Source organism: Convolutriloba macropyga, chromosome 12 (assembly GCF_964194025.1).
Source record: "Convolutriloba macropyga chromosome 12, txConMacr16.3, whole genome shotgun sequence".
Classification (NCBI taxonomy): domain Eukaryota; kingdom Metazoa; phylum Xenacoelomorpha; order Acoela; family Convolutidae; genus Convolutriloba; species Convolutriloba macropyga.
Genome location: NC_134479.1, coordinates 34,007,626 through 34,033,713, shown reverse-complemented (window position 1 = coordinate 34,033,713; position 26,088 = coordinate 34,007,626). Strand labels below are relative to the sequence as shown.

Genomic DNA, 26,088 nt, shown 5'->3' with positions numbered 1-26,088 from the left:
TCCGTCGATCGAAATATCCATTATATATACTTTATTAAGATAGGCAAGTTAAAAAGAAACATACGCTAGCTAGCCAACGAACGATACCAAAAAAAATTGTGGTAAAAAGGACAAAAAACTGCTCTCAAATTTTCCTATCCATTCAAATAAGCATTTCTAACCATTCAAAATAAACAAAACCAGCACTCTTTAAGTTGAAAAATAAATAAAATGCTTTCCATGGTAAACAAAAAAACAAAAACAGATAAATAAAGATGCAAAAATTCCAAATGCAAGCAAACTTCAATAATGTGCGCTTTCCAAATAGCGATAGCGGAGTTGCGAAATACATATTACTTAACGTTGAACAATAGCCCGAAAAAATTTGCGCGCGCAAAAAATGCCCGATATTTTTCAACCGTACCCAGCATTATTTTGCTTTCTTTTTAAAAAATCAACAGCCATCGCGGCTTTTCAAAATTGCTTTCAAATTTCGAACGGTAAAAGCTTAGGGGCGCTCGCTACGCGAAAAGAGTAAAAATTAAAGCAACGATAAAGCAAGTGAAGTAGTTGCTTTCACTTTACTGAATAAATGTTTTAAAAATCCGTTTAAATGTCAGAGAGGTTAAACTGCGTTCAACTGTTTGTTAAACGCAGGCGCTTTCAATTTTATTTGACCTCTTAAATAGTAAAAAGGGAATTAACGCCTGCCCTTATAAATTGTAGTCCCAAAAATCAATTATAGTAACTAAATTTTTAACACAAAAAAGATAAAAATTATGCCGACTCATTTCAAGTTGCCGACCAATTTCGAAATTTCTTGTAATAAAAAATATAAAGATTCAAATATTTAACGAACAGAATGAACTAATTTTCACCTCAAAAAAGAAACTAATTGAACTTCAATTTTTTTAAAAAACAATTTTTGAACTTCTAATCAATGGCAATAGCAAAGACCGTTTCTCCACTTTAAAAAAATACAGAAAGGAAGACTTTACATGTGTTTTTGAAATGGATCGAGCAAGCAAAAAAAGAAAGCCACTAACCGTTATCTAATGCAATTTGATGCTAATTTTTTTCGGCTTGTGGTAAAACCCCCTTTTTTACTACATGTGAATAAGGCAGAGGCGTTTATTTGTTCAGACGAAGGTTGAAACAGCTCAAAATGCATAAAACGTGTGAAAAACGGCAGCACCATTTTATGGGAAAATATAGTATTGGTGAAAAAGTATATGTGTATTTTATTAGCAAATTATACATTTTTCCTATCGCCTTCTTCTTCATTCCAGGAGCAAATTGTCGCGTCTGAACAAAAAATGTTGCATGTTGTATGGATTTTTGAAAAATAAGGAAGTTCTGTTTCCGCGTGAATAATTACTTCCCTTTCCATTTGAGGGTATTGTCATTTTGGCTGATTATCTATGCATGTATTTAAAAATTGATACAGCATGGGGAACATAAAATTAATTGTTCGTGGGTGATCGATGAAATATTGTCAAATGATTATGGCAAGCAAAGAAAATTTAACAAAGATCCAAACAGAAAAAAATGGAAATTTTGGTCTAAATTTTTTCCGAAGCATCAAAATAGTTGTCGACGAATAAATAGCTCCATTTATTTCTGCAAAAAAATTCATAAAAAAGAATACGGAAAAATAGTTGCTCATATCAAGAATTTTTTTGCTACTTTTTGTTATGTAAAGGGGGAGCTGAAATACTCAGTTTTTTATTCAAATTGCTGACTTCCATTTTACTCATTGACCAAAAATTATAAAAAGTGCAATTAAATATACAAGAAAATTATAGGTCGTTCTGATTATCAACAACATCAACATCATTATCTTTTATACAATATCAACAACGTTTCCGTCACCAATTTGACCACTTTTTCTAGCTAAACGTTTTTGAGATTCCTTTAATGTTGTTCATAGTTTTTGATAATCTGTTGTATGCAACAAAATTATGAAATTTTCAATCCTTTGCACAAATAGTGTTTTCACTTTGGTTTTTGGAACTTGAAGTTTTTTATCCTAGTTTTCAGACATTCCGTGCATACAACGAAATTAGAAGAATCTTTGAAAACACTGATTGCTCCCTAGTATTTTGCTATTTATAGTAAAGTATATCAAAGAATTATACGATTTCGAAGAATAACTTCCTAAAAACATTTAAAAAAGTCACCCTGTCAATAGCAAGTTCAAATATAAATATCTTATGCCTAAATTCCTGACATAATTTGCAAAAAAACGCATTTGCCAAAATTGAAGCAGACAGAAAGCAAGAATTTTGGGGACTTCAATACTGGTGAATTGAGATAAGTTTTTAAATGATGCGATGGTAAATAGCTCTTTCGAAGAAAAGAGGCATGCAAAACTAATGTACTTTGTTTGAAATAAGCGCGCTAAGCAATCAATCAATTTTTTCAAACCTTTTTTAAAAAATCTTATTAACTGAGTCAATTTACGTATCAAGACTGATAAAATATCAATAACCCAGAAGGAGTTCTAAAACGTAAATTGAGACGCAAAGCGGAGCCGGATCGTACCAACACATAATGATTTTATTGGGTTCAAACATAAATCAGAATTATTGACAATCAATTAAAAAAATTATGATTTAGTAGTTTTAAGCATTTGAAATTTCTAAAATATACAAAAATTCCCTAAAAAAATTTTTGGTCAAATTCAACTTGATTTGGTCGCAGGCGTATTGCAATCATTTGATACTCAATGTGATATTTAACAATAAAAGAAACTAATTTCTTGACAGCAAAGATGCAAACAAAGTTGCTAAATGCGAAAAATGTCTTTTGTTTTACTTAAAATTTTTGAACAAAAAAGTAAAATTCCATACAGAGTTTACGGAAATTTGGAGTTCACTTAACAGAATAATTTACCACTAGCAAATTTTCAAACTGATAGATTTCAGTATCAAATTTTTTTCAAATATCTAGGTGTTTATTGAAAAAAAGTAAGATAGAATCAGTGAAATAAGGTACAGGAACAGATTAAATTTCAAAATCTAAATTCCATTTCAACCACTCCAGATGATGATCAGAACACAGTGCAAAAAATTGTAAACAAACTCATCACTACAAAAAATTTACAGAAAATATTTTGTCTTTTGCTTCACTTTCTCCCGACAGAAGGAAAGCGATCTTTTGAAACGGACTGTCACCTCGCTGTCATTTAACAAAATTTTTCATTTTCGATTACATTTTGAAAACACAAAATGGTGTAAAGTTGTCGTATTGTTCAATTAGGAAAATGACAAAAACAATTTCAAGGAAAAATTTGAGAATTTTAATATTTTGCAAAAGAAAAAACTTATAGAAAGAGATTTCTAATCCTGTTTATGCTAATACATCAGTCATTTTTTGGTATTCATTAAATTTCAAGTCTATTAAAAAAGTGAATGAACTAAGTCAAACCAAATGATCATCAAAATTTGGTTATCTTAACCACAACGAACAAAGCTCAATAATTTAGGTATCAAAACTAACTTTAATTGGAACTTTTTTAAATTTTAACTGTGTGATTTCTAAGGTTTTGAAAACACACAAGAAGGTAAGGTACACAAAAATTCTGAATCAAGAGATTCTATGTCAACAATCGAAATTTTATGATTTCATTCAAATATTTCACGCATTGCTTTTCGAGGCGAAAAACTTATAACGTAGGGGATTGTAAATGAACCAAGATCGTTCACATTTTTCGGTCCCCCAAACCCGCTAAAAAACAGCACTCTAACTCCTAATTGATGATGATGTTATTGAAGAAGTCAAAAGTGGTTGATATTCATTTTCAAAATTGTATATAATAATAGAAGTCCTACTTTTGACCTCAACTTGTGTGCCGAATGCTCGAATTGTAATGTATAAATAAAGATTGATTTGCTACCATGAGTGCCACTCTCAGAAATGCAAATATTGTTGACAAATTGTTTTGGTATGAAAGGCTGAAAGCGAGGAATTAGAACATCTATGGCGTATCTTAGTGTCAAAAACGAATTTGCTCGATCAGATTTGGGAATTTTTGTTTTTATAGAGGAATCTTAGACACTTATTAAATTGACACTTTTTTTCTGGTTTTGATAACTTCACAAATGTTTAATTAAAAACTTCATTGTCATAAAAATTTAAACTGATTTTTAATCTGTCACGAGAAGTGGGACTGAGATGAGAGTTCTCCTGAGAAATGTGTTTGAGTGTGATGCATGGTCACAAATATTGGGCTAGCTCTATTCATAGATTTGAATGACTCATTTCGAGGCCCAGATTTTGCAAGGCCTTTAGGTATCGTTGGATCAAAAAAGTTCTCATTTAATTCCCAATTAGTCCTGAAAGGAGTAGTCCTCCTCTTGGTTCACATTTTAAGCACCACTAACACAAAAACACACAAATTGACTAAGGATTATTTGCATGGCATGGTATGCCCTTGGTACAGTAAGGTTTATAGGAATGTGATGTTTTTCCCTCACTGCTGTCGGTAGATACAAATCTTAATCAACAAATAGACAACACAGATAACGGTTTTTCTGTCGTGCTCGAAACACAAACAGGCAACCGCAAAAACATATAGATATCGCGGATTAAGGAAGAATTCAGTTTCTATGAAACTTCTAACAATTGAAGCATCACATCTGTATCAACTATAATTGACTAGTGATAGCAACAAGTACAAATATAGAAAACAAACATTAAAATAAAGCATTGGGTACGCACAAGAATTATCATTCTCATCAGAATGATAGGCTTAACATAATAAAAAAAGGCTGTTACAAGGAAACTTAGTGCTGTAATAGTGCTGTATAATTTTTGTGAAATAAGGCAGTATTCTATCTTAGTCAACATGCCAACCAAATCCAAAACTTCATTAACGGCAAATGACAGCCTCAAGCAACAATTTCAGCTGACTCTGATAGAGTGGAACGCAATAAAAATTTTCTTCGAACAACAAAGCAATAGTAGAGAAGGTTGAAGCATGTTACGCAAAACTTTGGAACCCTTGAGGTCACAAAAAATTAATTAGACAGAAGTTGAAGTAAAATCATGCTTCTTTTCTACAACTAACCAGCAAAGAGTTGACAACACTTGCTATTGAATCGCCGAACGAAACATAAGCAAGCTGAAATGTAAACAGAAATCACAATCACAAAGAAGAGACGAAAGTGATAGTGAATCTGCCCTTAACACCTCAGCTCCTCTAACATAGAGGAGACAGTACCCATTACGAAAAAGAGCAATGAAATCTCAGTTTGCAAGCCGCACTAATCAGGAGACCAACGCTGCTGTCTCGCCCAACTCAGAAGACCCTGACAATTGTTAACTTTTTCTGAAAATTGAAAGGAGAGGGGAGGGTAGTCAGTTCTTCGTAGGGGCACTGAAATAAATAAAATATTGCAACACTCAAGTCGATCGAGAGAATAGAAGCAATGTTTGAGGACAGAGCCGACATGACATTAAGGATAGCACAGCAGGGCAATCCCAACAACCCGTTTCTTTTCACAACAGCAACACTGCTGGTCCAGACTTGATTCATAGGTACACTCCAAAACAATCAAAATCCACTGGACTTTCATGAGTTCTCCAACAGACTGGATTGATCTTTTGAAATGTCATCAAAGCTTTAGTTTCTTCAAAGCAACCGTTCACTATAACCGTGGCCTCTCAGATGATAAGAAATGACATACCTAATAAACGTAAAACATAAAACAAGAGATTCCATAAGTGCATACTGCTACAATGGGGACTATTACCATAAGGCCATCCCTGAATTGACAAAAAAAGCTTTGCGGCACATTGTTGCTCTATAACTATATTAGTTGGAGAATTGGCCTAATTAGACAAACCAAACCAAGTTATACGAACCCGATTTAGACGAATCAATCAATTTTGTGGGCTTTGCATCTTTTTGTAGGAAACTGGTAGAAACCCTCCGTTCTCAAGTTTACAAGACTAAGTTTGAGAACGGCCAGAAATAAATTGAACGCTATCATGATAATCAGATGGAATCAACACACAAGAAGCCAAGCTTTGTCGCAACCTATTTATACTCACTTTGTTGATTGGATTGACTCATAAGCAGAGACGTGCGAATACCTCTCCCGACAACAAAACCCGAGAATCAGAGTGAACAATTCTTTTAGAAAGGGACCAACGGATGTGTCCCGCATATTTGGAGAAGGCAGTGTATGACCGCCAAGGTTGTCTGAGGAGGTTCAAACTCTGCCCCAGCTTCCTAAGAGCATACGAAAAGGGCCTCTACCAGTCAAAAACAACGTGCCTTGTGGACAGATGCAATGGCATTCATCACTCTACACTCCATAGGACAGATCCAAGGAAGCAACAACGAAATGCACAATTAAATGAGAACTGAAATAAAATTTCTCAAAACAATATCTTCAGAAACCAAACAATTCAAAACCAGTCAAACTATGGACGTAAATTTAATAATGAAAACCGAAAGCAAGAGACAATTTTGAACGAAAACTAACAGAAAGGAAACAAGAACGGACAATTTGGATCCAACAACAGCACTTCACAAAGGGGAAACTGGAAAGAAATTGACTTTCACCAACAGCTGATGAACCCACAGAACAAAAACAACAACAGACACACAGCAGAGTAACATTCAGCGCTCTTTAGCTCAACAGCAGGCAAGTATTCTGCCACAAAACTACACATGCAGCATCCAACAAGCAACTTCTTGTATCAGACCTCAGCTACAGTTGCAGGCTATACCACTAACACAAATCAAAAGACATCATTGCATCAAAACCTACGCACTGCTGCACAGTGGCAGGGCAATTAACAAAGAACACAAAATGTTGCTTATGCACTTTATGGTCAACAACTTAAAGATTTAGCCGAACCACTAACTGCACTTCTTGGTGAACACTCAATTAAAACAACACATGTCATGATTGAATTAGGAGCGTTGTACAGCAGTTACCTGTGATCTGAGACCCTGTGTAAGCAACAGCAATGGAGGGGTTTGGGATTCCAAGAGTTCAAACGGAAATGTTGGAGGTCTGCACACACCATTCTCACCTCCAGAACATAAATGTCCCAACAATCAGGGACAACAGGATCAAAACAATGATTGGAGCAGATGCGTTTACAGCAACAGATCTCAGTCAGATTACAACTGAACCACCTCTCACACTAAACGGAGTCAACACTCTGCTTGTTTGGACTCTGACGGGGCTCGTTTCCCTCCATTATACACAGAAGAGTTTCAACCAATTAACTAACACAAACATAACTATTTTCAGTCGTATCAAGAGACAAAAAAATTATCCTGATAAGATCTTCTCCAGTTTTTCTGAAGAGTTGATGGAGTGAAATTCAATCAGTGCTCCTCCATGGGGCAGACTTCAGATGACAAAGAAATTGTGGCCATCTTCATCAATACCATAAAACACATTGGTGACAGATACCAGATTGTTCTTCCATAGAAGAAAGACATCCCACTCCCTAACAACCAAAGCTCTTGGCCAAACTTTATTGGCAAGCTCAGCAACAAAGGTTGGATAGGGACACCAACTTGAGAAACCGCTAAGGGGAGAATTACAAAAAAAATGATAAAAATTACGTCACAACTGCATACCCCAGTTGCAGAAAATATTTTTGGTACCCTCCTCATCACCCAGCATTCAAAAAAGAGAAGCCGGACAAAATCCGCAGAGTCACAAACGCTGCTTCAAAATATAATCTAACCTCACTTAGTTATGCTTTGATGATAGAGCTGCAGATCTACATTGCAACATGCATGGTCTTTTTCTTCGCTTCAGACAGTGCTCAATAGATACCACAGCCGACATCGAGGCAATGTTTGTGCAGATTGGTTTGCAACCGCAAGTCCCGGAAAAATTACGTTTTCTGGGTTCCGAGGACGGCACTGTGAAGAAACAGTCAACACACGTTTGGGGCCACATGTTCACCTTCTTTTGCAACCTTTCTTCAGCAGAAGTTTGCAATCGACCACAAACAAGAGCATCCAGAGGTATACATGTCAATCATGCAGCAGTTCTGAATGGATAATATCATGTAGATCTGTTTTTCTCAAGAAGAGGCCCAAAAAACTGCAGAGGAGATCAAAGTTGTTCTGTACACCGGAGTATTCAATTTGACAAAGTTGCTAAGCAACAAACCATTCGCATTAGAAATTTACTGTAAGAAAACAAAGATGGAATGAAAACTGAAAGGATCCTCGGTCAGACGTGGGACACATAAACAGACAAGCGGATTTTTGCAAAACTGAAGTTTCTCCGTTCAGGACGGACAACAACTGTCTCAATGGAATGTGTTATCAATGGCAGCTTCTCTGTTCGATCCAGTTGGACTTATTTCAACATTTGACATCAGAATTAGATGTCTACAAAAGAACAACAGTAAGCGAAAAAACTGGTATCACCAGTGTTAGAATAGTACCAACAGGAACTAGATGGGTGGACGGAGGTTTTTGACAGCGGGACTTAGATCCAAATTCCTAGATCCTTGATTCCCAAAATCAACAGAACATTTGCTGCCACAGTGAGGACAACCAACGCCAATGGATCTTCCACTTAACGATATGAGATCAGCTTAGAAAAGTGGCACCAATCAAGCAGCTGAGCATTTGAATGTGGAATTGAAAGCGGCTTTTGGAGTAGAGCTATCTGGGTTCTGTGAGAGCCAATTGACAACGACCATAAGATCAAAGTACTTCTGGACAAACAGGACTGCTACGTTTGGATGTATACAATTCAAGCAGATACCGAACATGAACATTGCCATCACACAGAGCAATATTCAGGAGAAATCTAACCCAGACCATTGGAGACACATCCCTAGAATATTAAATCCCGCTGACGACGCCACACGAGGCTTCACTCCATCTGTGATTGAACCACTGAACTTTCTGAGCATACTTCAAGATAGCTGGAAAGTCCCCCAGGACACTGATCACCACATATGCGCTGCATGAGATGCTACATAGCATCTGCAGGTTAACAAGACTGCTGATTGAAAAGGGAGACTTATGACAGGCCAACAGGGCAAGGATCATGTGAATGCTCATCTGCAACAAACATTTCCTATGATTGGAATGCAAAAAAGCCGCTATCACGGTATTCCAAAACAGGGTTATCGTAGAACACTTTTATCCGGAACAATTTTTCCCTGTTGAAGGAAATCAATCTTCAGAAAGGAGACAAACTGACGTCCTTCACGCCCTTTCTAGAGAACGACAGACTTTTGAGGGTAGGAGAAAAACTCAATACAAAAAAAACAACCTACAGTACGAAGCATCTCCTCATTTTTCATAACAGGAGCAGAAAAACAAGACTGTTGAATAGAAATTTACAAGACTTACTTGCAACAGACTTTCTTAATGATTGGATTGCAAAAAGTTCTGAGAATTCTGGGGAATACTCATTCAATTGAAGACGATGGAGGGCATCCTGAGACTACGTGAGACCAAAGATGGCTGATCTGCCTGACTTCAGATTCCACATAGAAGTGTGCCATGCCCGCGCAATCGAAAGTCTCCTCAAGGCCATCCACAGGTTAGTATCACGACGCAAATACCCTGGCTGACATTGGAAAAAACTTGGAGCCAAACAAGCAGTGAAAAAAATTTCCTGAAGAATTACCAGCCAGACAACAAGTACATCATAGTGCATTCGGCTCAACAGAACTTTCAGAACCAGATTTAGCATCACACTTCGGAGGACGATGGAGAAGCTGATATAGACCGCAAAAAGGTGTATATTGATAGTGCTAGGCAATCGAAAACTATTACTCTCACTTTTGTGGACGGTTCTAGAACAGGCGAAGACAATTTCGAATTCCAAACAATTAACACAAATGGTCTGCAGAATCTCAGATGAGGACTTCTAGTTGACGCAGACACTACTTGATCACTACTGGAGGAGGCTGCTAAAAGGATCTGGGATCAATTCTGTTTTGCCACCGTGTTTTGTACGCCCCAAGTTACATATTATATGTTGTTATATAGCACGTTACTCTTTAAAAAAAAGTAGACCGCGCTCTTGAGGGGCGTAAAAAACATAAGCTCACTAGGGTTGGGGGCAAAAGAGAATAGATCCAGAATATGTTTCTGAGCTCAAAAAATGTTGGAGGTCTGCATATACCATTCTCACCTCCGGAACATAAATGTCCCAACAATCAGGGACAACAGGATCAAAACAATGATTGGAGCAGATGCGTTTACAGCAACAGATCTCAGTCAGATTACAACTGAACCACCTCTCACACTAAACGGAGTCAACACTCTGCTTGTTTGGACTCTGACGGGGCTCGTTTCCCTCCATTATACACAGAAGAGTTTCAACCAATTAACTAACACAAACATAACTATTTTCAGTCGTATCAAGAGACAAAAAGATTATCCTGATAAGATCTTCTCCAGTTTTTCTGAAGAGTTGATGGAGTGAAATTCAATCAGTGCTCCTCCATGGGGCAGACTTCAGATGACGAAGAAATTGTGGCCATCTTCATCAATACCATAAAACACATTGGTGACAGATACCAGATTGTTCTTCCATAGAAGAAAGACATCCCACTCCCTAACAACCAAAGCTCTTGGCCAAACTTTATTGGCAAGCTCAGCAACAAAGGTTGGATAGGGACACCAACTTGAGAAACCGCTAAGGGGAGAATTACAAAAAAAAATGATAAAAATTACGTCACAACTGCATACCCCAGTTGCAGAAAATATTTTTGGTACCCTCCTCATCACCCAGCATTCAAAAAAGAGAAGCCGGACAAAATCCGCAGAGTCACAAACGCTGCTTCAAAATATAATCTAACCTCACTTAGTTATGCTTTGATGATAGAGCTGCAGATCTACATTGCAACATGCATGGTCTTTTTCTTCGCTTCAGACAGTGCTCAATAGATACCACAGCCGACATCGAGGCAATGTTTGTGCAGATTGGTTTGCAACCGCAAGTCCCGGAAAAATTACGTTTTCTGGGTTCCGAGGACGGCACTGTGAAGAAACAGTCAACACACGTTTGGGGCCACATGTTCACCTTCTTTTGCAACCTTTCTTCAGCAGAAGTTTGCAATCGACCACAAACAAGAGCATCCAGAGGTATACATGTCAATCATGCAGCAGTTCTGAATGGATAATATCATGTAGATCTGTTTTTCTCAAGAAGAGGCCCAAAAAACTGCAGAGGAGATCAAAGTTGTTCTGTACACCGGAGTATTCAATTTGACAAAGTTGCTAAGCAACAAACCATTCGCATTAGAAATTTACTGTAAGAAAACAAAGATGGAATGAAAACTGAAAGGATCCTCGGTCAGACGTGGGACACATAAACAGACAAGCGGATTTTTGCAAAACTGAAGTTTCTCCATTCAGGACGGACAACAACTGTCTCAAGGGAATGTGTTATCAATGGCAGCTTCTCTGTTCGATCCAGCTGGACTTATTTCAACATTTGACATCAGAATTAGATGTCTACAAAAAAACAACAGTAAGCGAAAAAACTGGTATCACCAGTGTTAGAATAGTACCAACAGGAACTAGATGGGTGGACGGAGGTTTTTGACAGCGGGACTTAGATCCAAATTCCTAGATCCTTGATTCCCAAAATCAACAGAACATTTGCTGCCACAGTGAGGACAACCAACGCCAATGGATCTTCCACTTAACGATATGAGATCAGCTTAGAAAAGTGGCACCAATCAAGCAGCTGAGCATTTGAATGTGGAATTGAAAGCGGCTTTTGGAGTAGAGCTATCTGGGTTCTGTGAGAGCCAATTGACAACGACCATAAGATCAAAGTACTTCTGGACAAACAGGACTGCTACGTTTGGATGTATACAATTCAAGCAGATACCGAACATGAACATTGCCATCACACAGAGCAATATTCAGGAGAAATCTAACCCAGACCATTGGAGACACATCCCTAGAATATTAAATCCCGCTGACGACGCCACACGAGGCTTCACTCCATCTGTGATTGAACCACTGAACTTTCTGAGCATACTTCAAGATAGCTGGAAAGTCCCCCAGGACACTGATCACCACATATGCGCTGCATGAGATGCTACATAGCATCTGCAGGTTAACAAGACTGCTGATTGAAAAGGGAGACTTATGACAGGCCAACAGGGCAAGGATCATGTGAATGCTCATCTGCAACAAACATTTCCTATGATTGGAATGCAAAAAAGCCGCTATCACGGTATTCCAAAACAGGGTTATCGTAGAACACTTTTATCCGGAACAATTTTTCCTGTTGAAGGAAATCAATCTTCAGAAAGGAGACAAACTGACGTCCTTCACGCCCTTTCTAGACAACGACAGACTTTTGAGGGTAGGAGAAAAACTCAATACAAAAAAAACAACCTACTTTGCGAAGCATCTCCTCATTTTTCATAACAGGAGCGGAAAAACAAGACTGTTGAATAGAAATTTACAAGACTTACTTGCAACAGACTTTCTTAATGATTGGATTGCAAAAAGTTCTGAGAATTCTGGGGAATACTCATTCAATTGAAGACGATGGAGGGCATCCTTAGACTACGTGAGACCAAAGATGGCTGATCTGCCTGACTTCAGATTCCACATAGAAGTGTGCCATGCCCGCGCAATCGAAAGTCTCCTCAAGGCCATCCACAGGTTTGTATCACGACGCAAATACCCTGGCTGACAATGGAAAAAACTTGGAGCCAAACAAGCAGTGAAAAAAATTTCCTGAAGAATTACCAGCCAGACAACAAGTACATCATAGTGCATTTGGCTCAACAGAACTTTCAGAACCAGAATTAGCATCACACTTCGGAGGACTATGGAGAAGCTGATATAGACCGCAAAAGGGTGTATATTGATAGTGCTGGGCAATCGAAAACTATTACTCTAACTTTTGTGGACGGTTCTAGAACAGGCGAAGACAATTTCGAATTCCAAACAATTAACACAAATGGTCTGCAGAATCTCAGATGAGGACTTCTAGTTGACGCAGACACTACTTGATCACTACTGTAGGAGGCTGCTAAAAGAATCTGGGATCAATTCTGTTTTGCCACCGTGTTTTGTACGCCCCAAGTTACATATTATATGTTGTTATAGAGCACGTTACTCTTTAAAAAAAAGTAGACCGCGCTCTTGAGGGGCGTAAAAAACATAAGCTCACTAAGGTTGGGGGCAAAAGAGAATAGATCCAGAATATGTTTCTGAGCTCAAAAACAGAACGAAATTGCAAAAATCTAATGATCAGCTGGATAGCAAGGAGCTTAGCTTCGACATGCAGACAGCTACAGGAATAGTCCAAAGACCAGCAGTAACCCTGAGCTGTGTATTCCCACTATAATCAAGTGCTCCGGAGTGTCACTAAAACAAGTTCATCAAAGGACCAAAAAACTCAAACTTAAAATAAAAACTGTTATGCAGTATTTTATTGTGTACATATTCATCTCAATTATTAAATGTATGTTATGGGAATGTAAAGGAACGAAGTTCCTCTTTACTTTTCCCTTCCCCAAACTCTTTCAAAATCAGAACTTTTTTCCTGATTCCTTTTGATTTTTTTGCAGAAGCCAAAAGCGGTTGACATTCACTTCCATAGTTATTTATAGTCAGGGATTTCCCGTTTTTGACCATAACTTGTGTGCCCATGGCGCGAATTGTAATGTATATATAGAGCTTGATTCGAAACTATGAGTGCGGCTCTCAGAAATGTTGTTGAAAACTTGTCTTGGTATGCAAGACTTAGGCCGAAGAACTTGAACAAGGAGTGAGACTTAAATTTTGTGCTAGAGTAAAGTAACTAGCGGAACAGTGAAAAATTAACATTCTTGAATTAATTGTAAGGTTTGATTAAGATCTCTGACCTCTGTTTTTGTACGTACTCACCCGGCATTATTTTTTTGTGTTTTTTCCGGCGTTCCTCCTTTAAGGATGTGGCTCAGTTTTATTGCCATGTTGAGTTCCCAGACTGAAATGGCCCCTGATCAGGCCAAACTACAGAGCACACACTGGGAAATTTCCAGATCAATATAACAGGTTCTGTTCTCCCAGTTTGGTGGAAATTCAGTCTGGGCAAGGATCTCATTTTAATCTTATCTTTTTACAGCTAATTTTGGTCTGAATGGCCTGATCAGAGAAAAATTCCGTCGGGACTTTTGCTTGGGATTAGTTTATGACATATGACCTATAGTCAACCATATATTAGGGTGGTGTGTGTGTGTGTGTGTGTGTGGGGGGGGGGGGGGTTGCTCGTAGTTGACACTCAGCGGTGATTTGTAGGAATTTTACCTGATTTGATGGTGTGTCTGCAATCTTGTTGATCTTTTCGCGAAAATGGATTTCAATTACCCGCTTACTATTTTCATTTATTGTAGTATTTTTTAAAATATTTTTTACATACTCATTTTTTTTTATTGTGCTATTATATTTTCTAGTTCATTGCTGTGCTATAAGAAATAAGAGAAAACAAAAATAAAGCTTTGCAGTTCCAACTCAATTGATTTGTGTTTGATTTATTTCGCAAAACATCAATTCAAAAGAGAAATGAACTCTGAAATCAAGAAGCAAATTGTTCACAAAGGAAGTAAAGTTGAACGAGCTGCAGGATAAAATTTAGGTTAGAAGTTTAGTTGAAAATTACAATAAAATTGGCATTCATAAAGAATAAACTTAGAGCGAGAGAGTTTTGTTCATTGCATTCAGTAATATACTTTATTTGTTCTCGTTAAAATCACAGATCATTCGGGTCCGTTTAATTGTCAATGAATAGTTCGTGACAAAATTGAACTACCCTCAATTGAGCAGAGCGCGGCGGGATCATGCTGAATTCTGTTATCTGGGTTTTTTCGTTCAACACCTAGCGCCGGCCTATTTAGCCGAAATTTAGCATCCACCGAAAGATATATTTTGGCTCTTTGACTCTTTATTGAAAGCTTCAGATATTTTCATAAATAAAAAGCCATGAGATCAAGAAAAAATAGCAACTATTTTTCTATTTTACCCCGGCTGAGGTGGTGATCCAGGCTGATCAGCTCTGATCAGACCGACTTGGGTCGCACAGGAAAGGGGTTGGGTCTTGGAGCTCTGATCAGGTCTTATCCAAAGATTAAATAATTTGATGAAAGCGGAGTCTAAAATCTAGATAGTCTGGTGGAATGGTCAATATATTCTGTACAGGGCCCTTTTCAGAGCCTGTACCAGCCTCACTTGAGTCTAGATAGTCTGATCAGAGCCAGGGAAAAAACAACCAATCTCCCTAAAAATGCTAATGAAGAGACTTATGAAGAAAGCTTCCCATAGTTTTATGACTTATGCAGAGTTTTATGTGGAAAACTTTCCATTTTTAGCTGGAAAGCATCAAATACAATGCCGAAAACGGTTCTACTTCACCCCTCTATGGCTTCATCCCGCCAATTAGCAGTCGACATTAAAAGTTTCTTTGGTCATAATTAAACCGATAACTTAATCTCACGTTCGGTTCTGATAATTTCGTATCAAGTCCCGTGGGCCGCTGAGGCATGGCCATGTTCCGCGAGTGATTATTGTACTAATTTAAGTCATAAATCTATAAACGATTAAAATCGGGCTGAGATGATAGAGGAGTTAAATGATAGCGGTATAAATGATAGAGTTGTAAATAAATCGAGGTGAAATGATAGGTTGTTAAATAAATAGTGGTGAACAAACGGACTCAGACAAAAACAACGTTTTGGCTAATAAACGTGAGTTTCTTTTGTTAGTAAATGATAATTTCTCTTCATCAGAAATAATGTATACAGAGTACCGTTTAATTTTATGAAAGGAATACATTTTTATCTAATTGTGGGTAGATCCTCTCCCTCAAATGCGCAAAGAAATTGGGTATGATACCTCTTGTGTGCGAGCCACGAACATCTGGCACTCTCGTGCGTGATTCAAGTTAGTCTGATCAGAACCTTCCTTGATTGCTTATCTCATCCTAGGTAGGTTCATGCAAAACGCACTTATCTGCTTCTATGCGCTTGAAGATTAAAATGGCGTGATAGCCGAGAGGTAAGGTGTATGGTTGACAAGCTAATGGTTGAGAGTTCAATCCCCTGCCTCCGTGAAGCTGTCTGTGTGAGGATGAGCTCTTACTCAACAATAGCTTCAGATTGACCATAGCCTGACCAATGTTGGCTGCAATGATGGTACCACGTAAAAGTTTCAGACGCAAAAATTGGCTATAGTCACCAAAAGACAGCAATTCTGCGCATTAAAAGATCAGTCTTGATAATCGATAAATTGTTCAAGAAAAATTGTCAACTGGAACTTTAGTCTGACTAATTGGCAAATGTTTCATCAGTTGGGCATATTTGCCAAGAAAAAAAAATAAAAAAGAGAACAATCAGTCATCTGTTTTTTTGCTATTTCTAACGTTAGTTTGATCGCCTCTATTTCTTGTGCAATCTGTGTCTGTTTGAGATAATTTTATTTGCAATTGATTGCTCTCGCTGAAATTCAACTTTCCCAGACGCTGCTTTATATTTTAAGAAAAACGATAAGGCTGGAGTTTTAATATTTGTTAAGGCCATATCAAAATAAGGGTGGTGATTTTTTCTGGTTTTCACATTAAGGAAAGTTGTGATAAAAGTTGCTCCAGAAAACACTCCTGTAACTTAACTTCAAATATCACGTCTGTGGACTATAATAAATTTTATTGCTCCCATTTTACATAATCTAAGAGGGTATTTTGAAGTAAAAAAAGAATCTACATGTAAAAGAGTTTTATGACATTTGCTTTGAGTGATACAATATACTAAATAACAAATCGATCAAATTTGTCCAAAATGGCGGCTATTCCGGAAGTCAGAGGTGTAAAAATCTCATTTAAAAGTGAAAATTTTTATACTTTATTAAAATTCAAAAGAGAACTTTAACTTTCTTTCATATCCTGACATCTTGATCCTTGTCTCAATGTTGTCAAAAAATTTCTAAATTAGTTTCATTACCTTGGCCAGTGTATTCAATTTTTCTCTGCATATTCATCTGTTATTAGGTTGAAAAATTAAATGGCCACAAGCATTTCCTGGATGAAGTACTTGTTAAGCTGTAGCGTGACACTCGTTCTCCTAACCAGAAAACTTTCGATTGAGATATTGGTAAGATTCAATAACAGTCATGTTATACCATTATTTATTCGCATGTGATCTTTTCCTAAACAGTAAGCAAATTGCGTAGTTTTGGTGGAATCATAGTAAACATTTTCAAATTGGAAAACTCGACAAGCTACACCGGTCGATTTCGGATGATTACCTTAATAAAAATCCGCAAGTATTGTTTACAAGATCTTACAATATATATATATATATATATATATATATATATATATATATATATATCAAGATCTGATAATTTAGACATGCAATTTGTAAATCCAAATAGCGTGTTAGCAATTCTGTGTAAAAAGCTTGCTTGTATTTTTAAGATATCCACTCAGGTTTGCTACATCATTTTGTTGATGCTATCTAACAGTATCCCTGGCCGAAGTTTCATCGTTATTCCACCCCTAATTAGCCCGTATTGAGCTGTAATGCGTGTTTCAGACATATTTTTTAGGGAAAAAAGTATAAAAGTGTATTTTTAAAAAATACACTGTGTTTATAGTTTTCTGCACTCTTTTTACACTCTTTGCATAATTTGTAATTTAGGGTGGAAAAATAAAATTGCACTCCTCTAGAATCCTCATTATAAGCAAATTGAAACATAAAATGGTAGTATCAATTGACACAATAGTTAATGCAAAGAGTGAAAGTAACATTTCGTAAAGAGTGAGAGAAGAACAGTTCAACAGAGAGAAGAACGGGGGATGAAGCCTTAATATCTTCTTCCACCTTTATTTTTTCAAAACTACACTATTATAATTACACTCTTCCACCCTTAATTAAAAGGATAAAAGGGTGTTAGTTTTTCTGCTTTCTCACTCTGTGTAATCTTTCCCCGTTATTTTTGGGCAAAATTTTCGAACCATGATAACTCAGCTCAAAAATCTTGTATAGTATAATCAATTTTTAGTACTACTGGGCTAATTCAGATTTATAACTTCCAACACCTATTTTTCAACAGATATCAAGTGTCTCGTGAACATCACAATGAACGTTCAAATTCACAAAACAAAAATACACCACTCTTTACACTTTTTCCCCGTTATTTTTCGTTAAAATTCTGGACCCGGGATATTTCAGCTCAAATATCGGCCAAACTAATTTATAAATCAATTCTTAGTACTAAGGGGCTGATTAACTTCTATAAGTTCGGTCTCCTTTTTTCACATACTTTTACCAGATAACAAAATAAAATCTAACAAAATGACTCCAGGTGAATATCATACAAATAATGAAAATGAAAAAGTAATGCTCTTGATAAAGGTTCTACAGCAATGTTTTTGTTCAAGTAAGAAAATCAGAAGGTATTTATTTGTTGTTTTCTGGATTTCTAAATTGCACTACAATTGATTGTTTCTGTTTTCTTTTTCAATTCATCTTGCAGGCAGCTAGATTTACATTTTCTGAGCCAAATTACATGTGTATGATTTATTGTACGAAGAGAATGCGTTCTTTTTAAGTTTTGTTATATTTCTATAAACTTTATTTCTGTGACTCACTCTTAATAGCTTTTCGTTACTTTATTGACATTTATGATATATGTATTGTAATTTTGAATCGTTTCCACATTTTAAAAGTTTCGAGAAGCCACGGAACAAAAATCGGTCAAAAGTCAAAACAATCACAGCTCAAATTTAAATCAAGATTAAATATCTCACCAATAAAAGCTGACAGTTGTTCGTTTTTAATAGTGTAGGTATCTAACAAAATCCTATGTCAATAGTAAACTCAAGATCATACAAATTGGTAATAACAAGATAGTTAGGCAATTAACCCCTTTTTGAAAACTTTCTAAAAGCCAAGAGGCTCTGGATTTCAGAAGTCAAATTGACCCAAATTTTCAAACGTTACTCAGCGTGACAAAATCCCAAAACATACAAATAGTTCAACAAAGGGATAAATTTAAATACTCAAGTGTAATAAACCGATCAGTTATAATCTTTTGTAACCTGTGAAATAGCGAGGGTTCTGTTTCAAGAAATCTGAGTTGGTTATCGTCGAGTAAAGATCAATTCATAATTTGAAACTGGTTGAAACGTCTAGAAATTTAGGCCATTGATAGTCCTATCTTTCAGGTATCATGTTTGCTAAAAGCGGTTTAACTAATTTCAGGCGTTTCGGTATCACTGGTTTATAAATTAGCTTCTTGCAGATATGAGTCTTTGAAAAGCCGGCTGGTCATTGAACCGAACAATAATTTCGCAGACTATGTGAAGAAAGAATTAAAGCTTGTTTTCCCTAAACATTTTTCTGCGAAAAACTAAACGCCCGCTCGATATTGTAAATTTTATAAGATCTCTCGACTTTCTGGGAGCAAATATACATTTTATCAACATTTACATAACTGAAATGTATGAAATTTTAATGAAAAAAAGGTAAGAAATTTTAAAAGCGTCTTTTCTGCTAATGAAACCTTGAAGTAAATTCTGCTAAATGAAGTTGTGAAACGTTTTCGGCCTGAACCAACCTCTTAACACACATGAATACAATGAAAATATTGTCTGAAATCTCTGTTCAGGTGAGAGTAGATTAAGCCTAACAGTTTGAAGTGATTAAGAGATCAATGTTCGTTCATGCTTTATGAAATCTTGATCAGTTCCTTTGTTTTGAAACACGTGTTTACAAATATTTTTGAAAGAAGCCAGGCGCCTTCGTGACGGTCTCAAAGCAGATTGCTTTCAAAGTTGGAAATTAATATCTTGAAATGTTTCTTTTTATCTGTGGTCGAGGTTTTACGTGCCACTTTGCATTAAAATACCTGTGATCAAATAGATTTTTGAACATAAATGTATAGCCGTAATATTTTGTCAGTGCAATACATGAAATTTTAATTCAGCTTTAGTGTTCAGCAAATGTTATGCCTAAGATCAAATCGTTTTAAGCTCTTATTTGAGCATATTTTACATGATTTTGATTATGCAGAACAACAATGTTTAGATATTTTCTCATAGAAAAACCGGTTTAGACCTAGGTGGGAAGAGGAAAGACCACCCCAACATACACGGGTTGTGACAAGAATTTCTCTCAGTCTAAAGCGGTCTTTTCAACTTTTGCTGGGGTGATATTGCTGGACTGCCACCATGACTATCGACCAAAACCAATCGGAGAAGACAAAATTGATTAATTGAACATTCGTTTTTGGTTTCATTCTTCAAAAATTTGAAGTCCTCAACAAGCACTGACTCAGAGATCGTTGCTCAATTTTACTCAATTAAACCATAAATATAAAAATTTTTAGAACCTAAACGATCAAATTTATCAGAATATTTTCTGATACCCTTAACGGGTCACAAAAGATGGGCCAACTATGATCTGTCAAATTACGGAAAAGGGGGTATTCACAATAACTCTAATCATAGAGGAGGAGTATTCACAAAAATGTACCGTTTTAAAAGATGCTGCATTGCCATATCTTTTGATCCTTAAACAGACAAAGCGGCTCGGTAATGTGCAATGGCACATAAGGTTCCGACCCCGCCCATCCCCAATTTTGGCATAATTGTCTACCAAATGAGGAACAGATAGAAGAACCCAAAAATTATTTTTTGCGAATCCCAAAAAAGCCCAAGTCTTTTTCAAAAAATTCTGTATGAACGATAAGATAGCCTCCAAAGCAAATAACTCAGTGGAGTAAAAATTGGTGCATTAGATTGCTGTAATATGTCAATATTAAGAAAGCGAGTCAAGACGAACAGCAAAATCAAACAACAACAACAACAAACATTAATTACATCAAAAAATTTATGTCCCTCTTAAAAAATAATTTTAATAACAAAGTCAACATACCATCAGATAAACCTAAAACTAAACAAAAATAACTTATAAATCACCAGAAAACGTATACGACCAGTCCATAAAAAGGTTTAGTAACAATTATACAAAAAAGAACAAAAACAGTAAAGTAAAAAAATTATTTTTTTGAAACAGTTAACTTCAAATTAATAAATGCCATTAGGAATCAATTAATATTACCACAAACTAACGATTACCACTGCTTCTATAGATAGGCATTAGGACCTGTCCTTATTCATTTTTCAAGGCGGCTAAAAAGAACAACAAAGAACAAACAAAATTTCAATTGAAACTTGCCAGAAAACGCTGTCAAAAACGTCAAGCCAAATTTTGGCACTCAAAATATATTTGATTGCGCCTTCTTCAAACAACTATAATGTAGTACGTGGCCATTCATCAGTAAGACTAAGTAACAAGTAGACAAAAAGCGAAGTGCTAAAGTATGTAATACTTTTAATTTTTTGAAACAAAATTACATTCAATGTCATGAAAGGCATTAATTACAAAAAGAACTATTTAAATAGGGTCGTTTATTCATGAAAAAGAAGCCCTCGAGACCTGTATTTATCCAGAATATTTCTTGCATCTACAAAAAGAACGTCAAATATGACAAAAATCAAATTAATTTAATTTTTTTGGTGAAAAACCGGTGTCGAAGCCAGTAAGGTCATAACAAATTCTTTAAAAAAATATTTTGGGACACCAATCCGTTTTATTCCCTTGACACCCATAATGTCATATTTGACCTGTAATTAACTAACGAGATTAGGTAACAAAAAGAAACATAAAAAGAACAAAATTGCGAAGTTAAAAAGTTTTTTTTTTAAATTTTGGAAAACGATTGTTTTCAAGGTCATGAAAGCCATCAGCTATCTGCTAATATCAGAATATCAATTCTTATATTCTTCCATGACAAGCCAATGAAAGCTATCACTATACAGGAAATTTCATACGACCGAAACGACAAAGTATAAATGACAGATAGAGACAAAATTAAAAAATTCAATTTGTTTCTTCAAGAAAGAGGCGTCGAGGCCGTTAAAACGATGATGTATTCTTTCAGGATTTTAATATGTTCAATTGTGCTTTATTCAAAATGCTAATAAAGTGACATGAGAACTGTCAATAAAGTCATAATGTGACAAAGTTAGAAAACGTGAAAAACTGGCAAATACCAAAACAAACAAAAATCTGAAATCTTGTAGTATCAAAGCCAGAAAATAATAACTTCAGGCTTAAAACTGCAACCGATAATAAATGTTAAATCAGAAGAAAGAAGAAGCAGTCTTTCTTTGCTGACACTAAGCTTGAAAATGAACAAATTAAGAAAAAAAGGAAAAGTTAATTAAGCCATTATTTATTGAAAAGTCAATAATTTTTTTAAAAAAGAAACGACCATAAACTTTCAATTAAAATTCTAAATGCATTAGCTTGGAGCTGAGCTGCTTAGCAAGCGAATTGGTTGGACCTATCACTCCTGAGCTTTGATTTGATATGTTCTGTTCTTTATTATTAAAAAGAAATCTTATTTTTTTTTAAAAAAAAAGACCGACTGATTACAACCCGATTTTTTTTGGATTGTAACAGTCCAAGAATGGCCCAAAACTAGCCCTGCTAATACTTATTGTCCGTTAGGAACATTTGATTTTTCGAATGTTGTAGATATAGATAATTTGTTAAATTTGTTTGTTGAAAACTCAAAATATATTCTGCATTTTTGAAAATCAACGAGCAAAGATAGCAAAAAACGGCAAAGTTTTAACTACCGTGCACTCTCAGCGGACTCTGAAGTAGAAATAGACCCCCTCTGAGTCTACAAAGATTGTATGAGTGTTGTTTGGGGGTGTACTGTCGGCCAATTTAATCAAAGTGGACTAAAGTAGCTTATTTCGTGCTGTTTTTTAATGAAAAAGGCTAAATTTTGAAATGTTTATCCAGATTTTTTGACCAAAAAAATTAAATCAAAACAATCAACAATGCTTGTTCGTCTTCAAAACTAAAATCAACGACACTATTCCTAAAAATTATAACAAATTTTACCAAAATTGACGAAAATTTAGGCAAAAATTCCGGAAAATGTGAATAGAAACAACGTGAATTCACTCTTCTTTTCTCAGAAGTTTAAACCTCGATAACTCCTTGTAAAAAACGAAAATTAAAAAAATCTTTTTAATTCAATATTCTCTGCTGGACAAGCTTTCTAATGATACCAGTCTCAACTCTCTACGATGAATATACCGAGCGGCGAAAATTCACGGAACAAAAAAAAACCCATTTGAGTATATAGTTCCTCCCCCCTCAAGAGGGTCGGAACAATAATCTACCTGGTTCATAATTAAATGTTTTCGATGAATTGACGCTCTAATTCTATTTTTGGTTTTTGCAGGATATAAATCTAGCTTCCTAAAACTCTCAAGAACTTTTTTTGTAACATTCTTAACAACTTGCACAAGCTGAAAATAATCCAGTTATTAGTTTTAAAAAAAACACTTTTAAAGCAATCCAAGATTAATTTTTTTTGCTGTGTACCGTTTCCTTGCCAATACAAACACGGTATTTGCTGTAGTAATTTTTTTTGGACCAACCAGTTACTATGTAGCTACTAGGAATTCCTATGAGGATTTTTTCCTTGTGCTAACATAGGACCTCAAGAATTGTCATTACAATGCATCGTGAAAAATGGTAGGAATTGGTAACACTGATCCGTTATTAGCCGTAACCTTACATCTGGATCAACTTGTGAGAAAACAATTATGCTATACTGTCATTCATGCTTCGTAAAACTTATGAGAGATTTTGAAATTTTTGAAAAGAAAAGTTTTTGTAATTTTAATGAAGTTTCAAATTTCTTGAATGTTTAGTTTGTCTTTCTAATGCTAATAGCACACCCGCCGTACAAATTCAAGTAGAAATAGGACTGACCGGCAGCTATTGAGAACGATTTAAGCTAGCTTGTCATTAGGAAGAAGCTGGCAATTTCTAGTAAGATTACTAATCTACGCAACAATTAAAAAAATAGCCGTGTAAATAGTAAACTTCACACAAAAATTTGCAAGGCTACTACACGGTTACTTTACCTATTTTCATATTTGCAACTTAACAACTATATATTTTCAATAGCGTGCCTCAGTCGAAGCTTAAGGTTTTATATATGAAAGTATTTCAGATTAACAGTGATTTGCAAGTCTTTACTTTCATACCTCAGTTATTCGGAAGAAATAACTAAGATTTCATTGAAAATAGGACGTTTTGTGGTGGTAAGAATTAGTACAACTAATCATTTGCTAGTACACAATTTACAACTTTTTACCGCGTTACCTTATCTGGCTCTTTTTCTTGTCCAATTGTCCACCTCTCGCTATTGAAGAAGGCTCATATTCTTCGAATCAACTTAAAACCATGTTTGTTGATAGTGAAGCTCGCACAAATAGCCAGAAACAATAGTTAAAGTAACCAGTCTCATTAAAAAAACGTACTAATTATGTTTAAAAAAATTCCTTGCAGCAAAGTTTTGTAGCAAGTAAGCTTCGTACAAGTTCTTTTGTAATATATTAAGATCAACTCTCTAAAGTTTTTAAAAAACTAACAACTGCAAGATTTCAAGTCCTTACAATTTCGCGTTCTTAAAAAATTCTTATTTTGTTTGAGTACGTTTTCATTGTCACTAATATAGTTCTTCAATTCACAAAGTGTAAGAGAATTTTTTAACGCAAAATATGTACAGTTTGTGGTTTCTAAAAATCAAAGTAAATCACCAAAGACACAAGTGTAAAACGTTTTAAAAAGTTTACGAAATATGTCTTATGTGAGCACAAAATCAACATAACCGACATCAATTTTGAAATATTTTTAACCTCGTTTGATAGGATTTTTTCCAATAATTTGTAGACATACTTTTGCATTTCTGTTTTAAGCCATTTTGTTTTAGCAAGTTAAGTGACTTTTTTTCTGCGCACCTGATCTTTTACCTAAACAGACAAATAACGGGATTGAATTCAGTCTTCATTGCTTGAGCCTCTCAGACTTAGACTGTATGTTTTAGTTTCAAAGTTTTTAAACTGTTATCAATTTTTATTTACATTAAATCATTTCAAAATCATCCTTCTAAATAGGTACTCAGAACTAAAGTTTTATGGGCAAAACATTGTCATACTAACTCATGCCAAAATCAGTAAAGAGACAGCAGAGTTACCACGAGGATGACAAAATTTTGCCGGTTAATGCAAATTATTGCACGACAAATTTTCTAAAACAAAATTTATAATTCGCATTGCCTAGCTAACGCTTGTTAGCAAAATAATTACACAAACACTTAGATTTTCTGAAATGTATAAAATTGTCAAAAAAGTGCTGCCAGTAATCATTGTTGTGGTTGAATTCTGAATATAAGAGAAAGGCATTCTTTTGCTGCTTTTGAAAAATTAGTTGGAATTGACGGTCTGTCATATAAAGTAGCTCAAAAATTTGAGAACTTGGTGCTGAAAAAAATTGAGCAAGGCCCTTTTTGGTGCAACTGGTACAAAAATTCATCAAGCACAGTTTTTTGAAATTTTCCATCAATTAGCAGAGTATAATATTTTAATTGTATTTTTCATAACATTGATTCAATAGTGATTCAAAACATAAAAATTTAATCGTGACTCGTCAAATTTTAACTAGACTAAACGTGACTTAAATTAAAAACATCATCACATGATAATGTGTTTTTGATCAGAATAGTGCTTTCAAATTGACGTCTAGTTAGTTTTTCAATGCTGATCAAACCTTGCTCGACTGAAACGACCTCTGATCAAATTTTCTCAAGACCCTGAATCCGACTTTTGTGCCATCGTACAGCGGCCAACCTCCACCGATGTTCAAAAAATTTGGTTTCTGTAAGAGTTCTGTTGACACTGAGACCTAATCTTGTAACTTCATGGATATAGTTTGAGCTGACTTTTACCCCTTTAGTTGTCACGGTTTTAGTTCATAGTCTCAGCAAAAACTTTTTCTAATACAATTTATTTTTTCTTGTTTGCCAAACTTCAGATTTTTTAGTGCAAGGAATCATGATGTTACATAAAATGGAACAGTTTCAACAAAGAGACGACCAAGTTTAAAATGAAACTAAAACAATAGTTTTACTCCTCAAAATTTGACAAAAATCAAGTGTAGGAGAATAGCCTGCAATATAAAATACTACTCCACAATTCACTTCTTTTGTGC

At 35.5% G+C, this 26,088-nt stretch overlaps 1 protein-coding gene across 5 annotated transcripts in view; it reads right to left on the bottom strand.

Annotated features, from left to right (window-relative positions):
- Positions 1 to 26,088, bottom strand: part of LOC142350280 (uncharacterized) — a 123,079-nt gene that overhangs the window by 73,154 nt on the left and 23,837 nt on the right. Inside the window, exon 1 of one of the 5 annotated variants that reach the window (XM_075402064.1) lies at positions 18,750 to 18,904. The exons of 1 other annotated variant lie outside the window; for it this stretch is intronic. The gene's annotated coding sequence lies outside the window, so the exon portion shown is untranslated. Of the gene's footprint in view, positions 1 to 1,025; positions 1,043 to 14,257; positions 14,463 to 14,518; positions 14,538 to 18,749; positions 18,905 to 26,088 lie in introns of those variants that run through there. 3 more of the 5 variants (XM_075402066.1, XM_075402063.1, XM_075402065.1) reach the window with 3 other exon arrangements.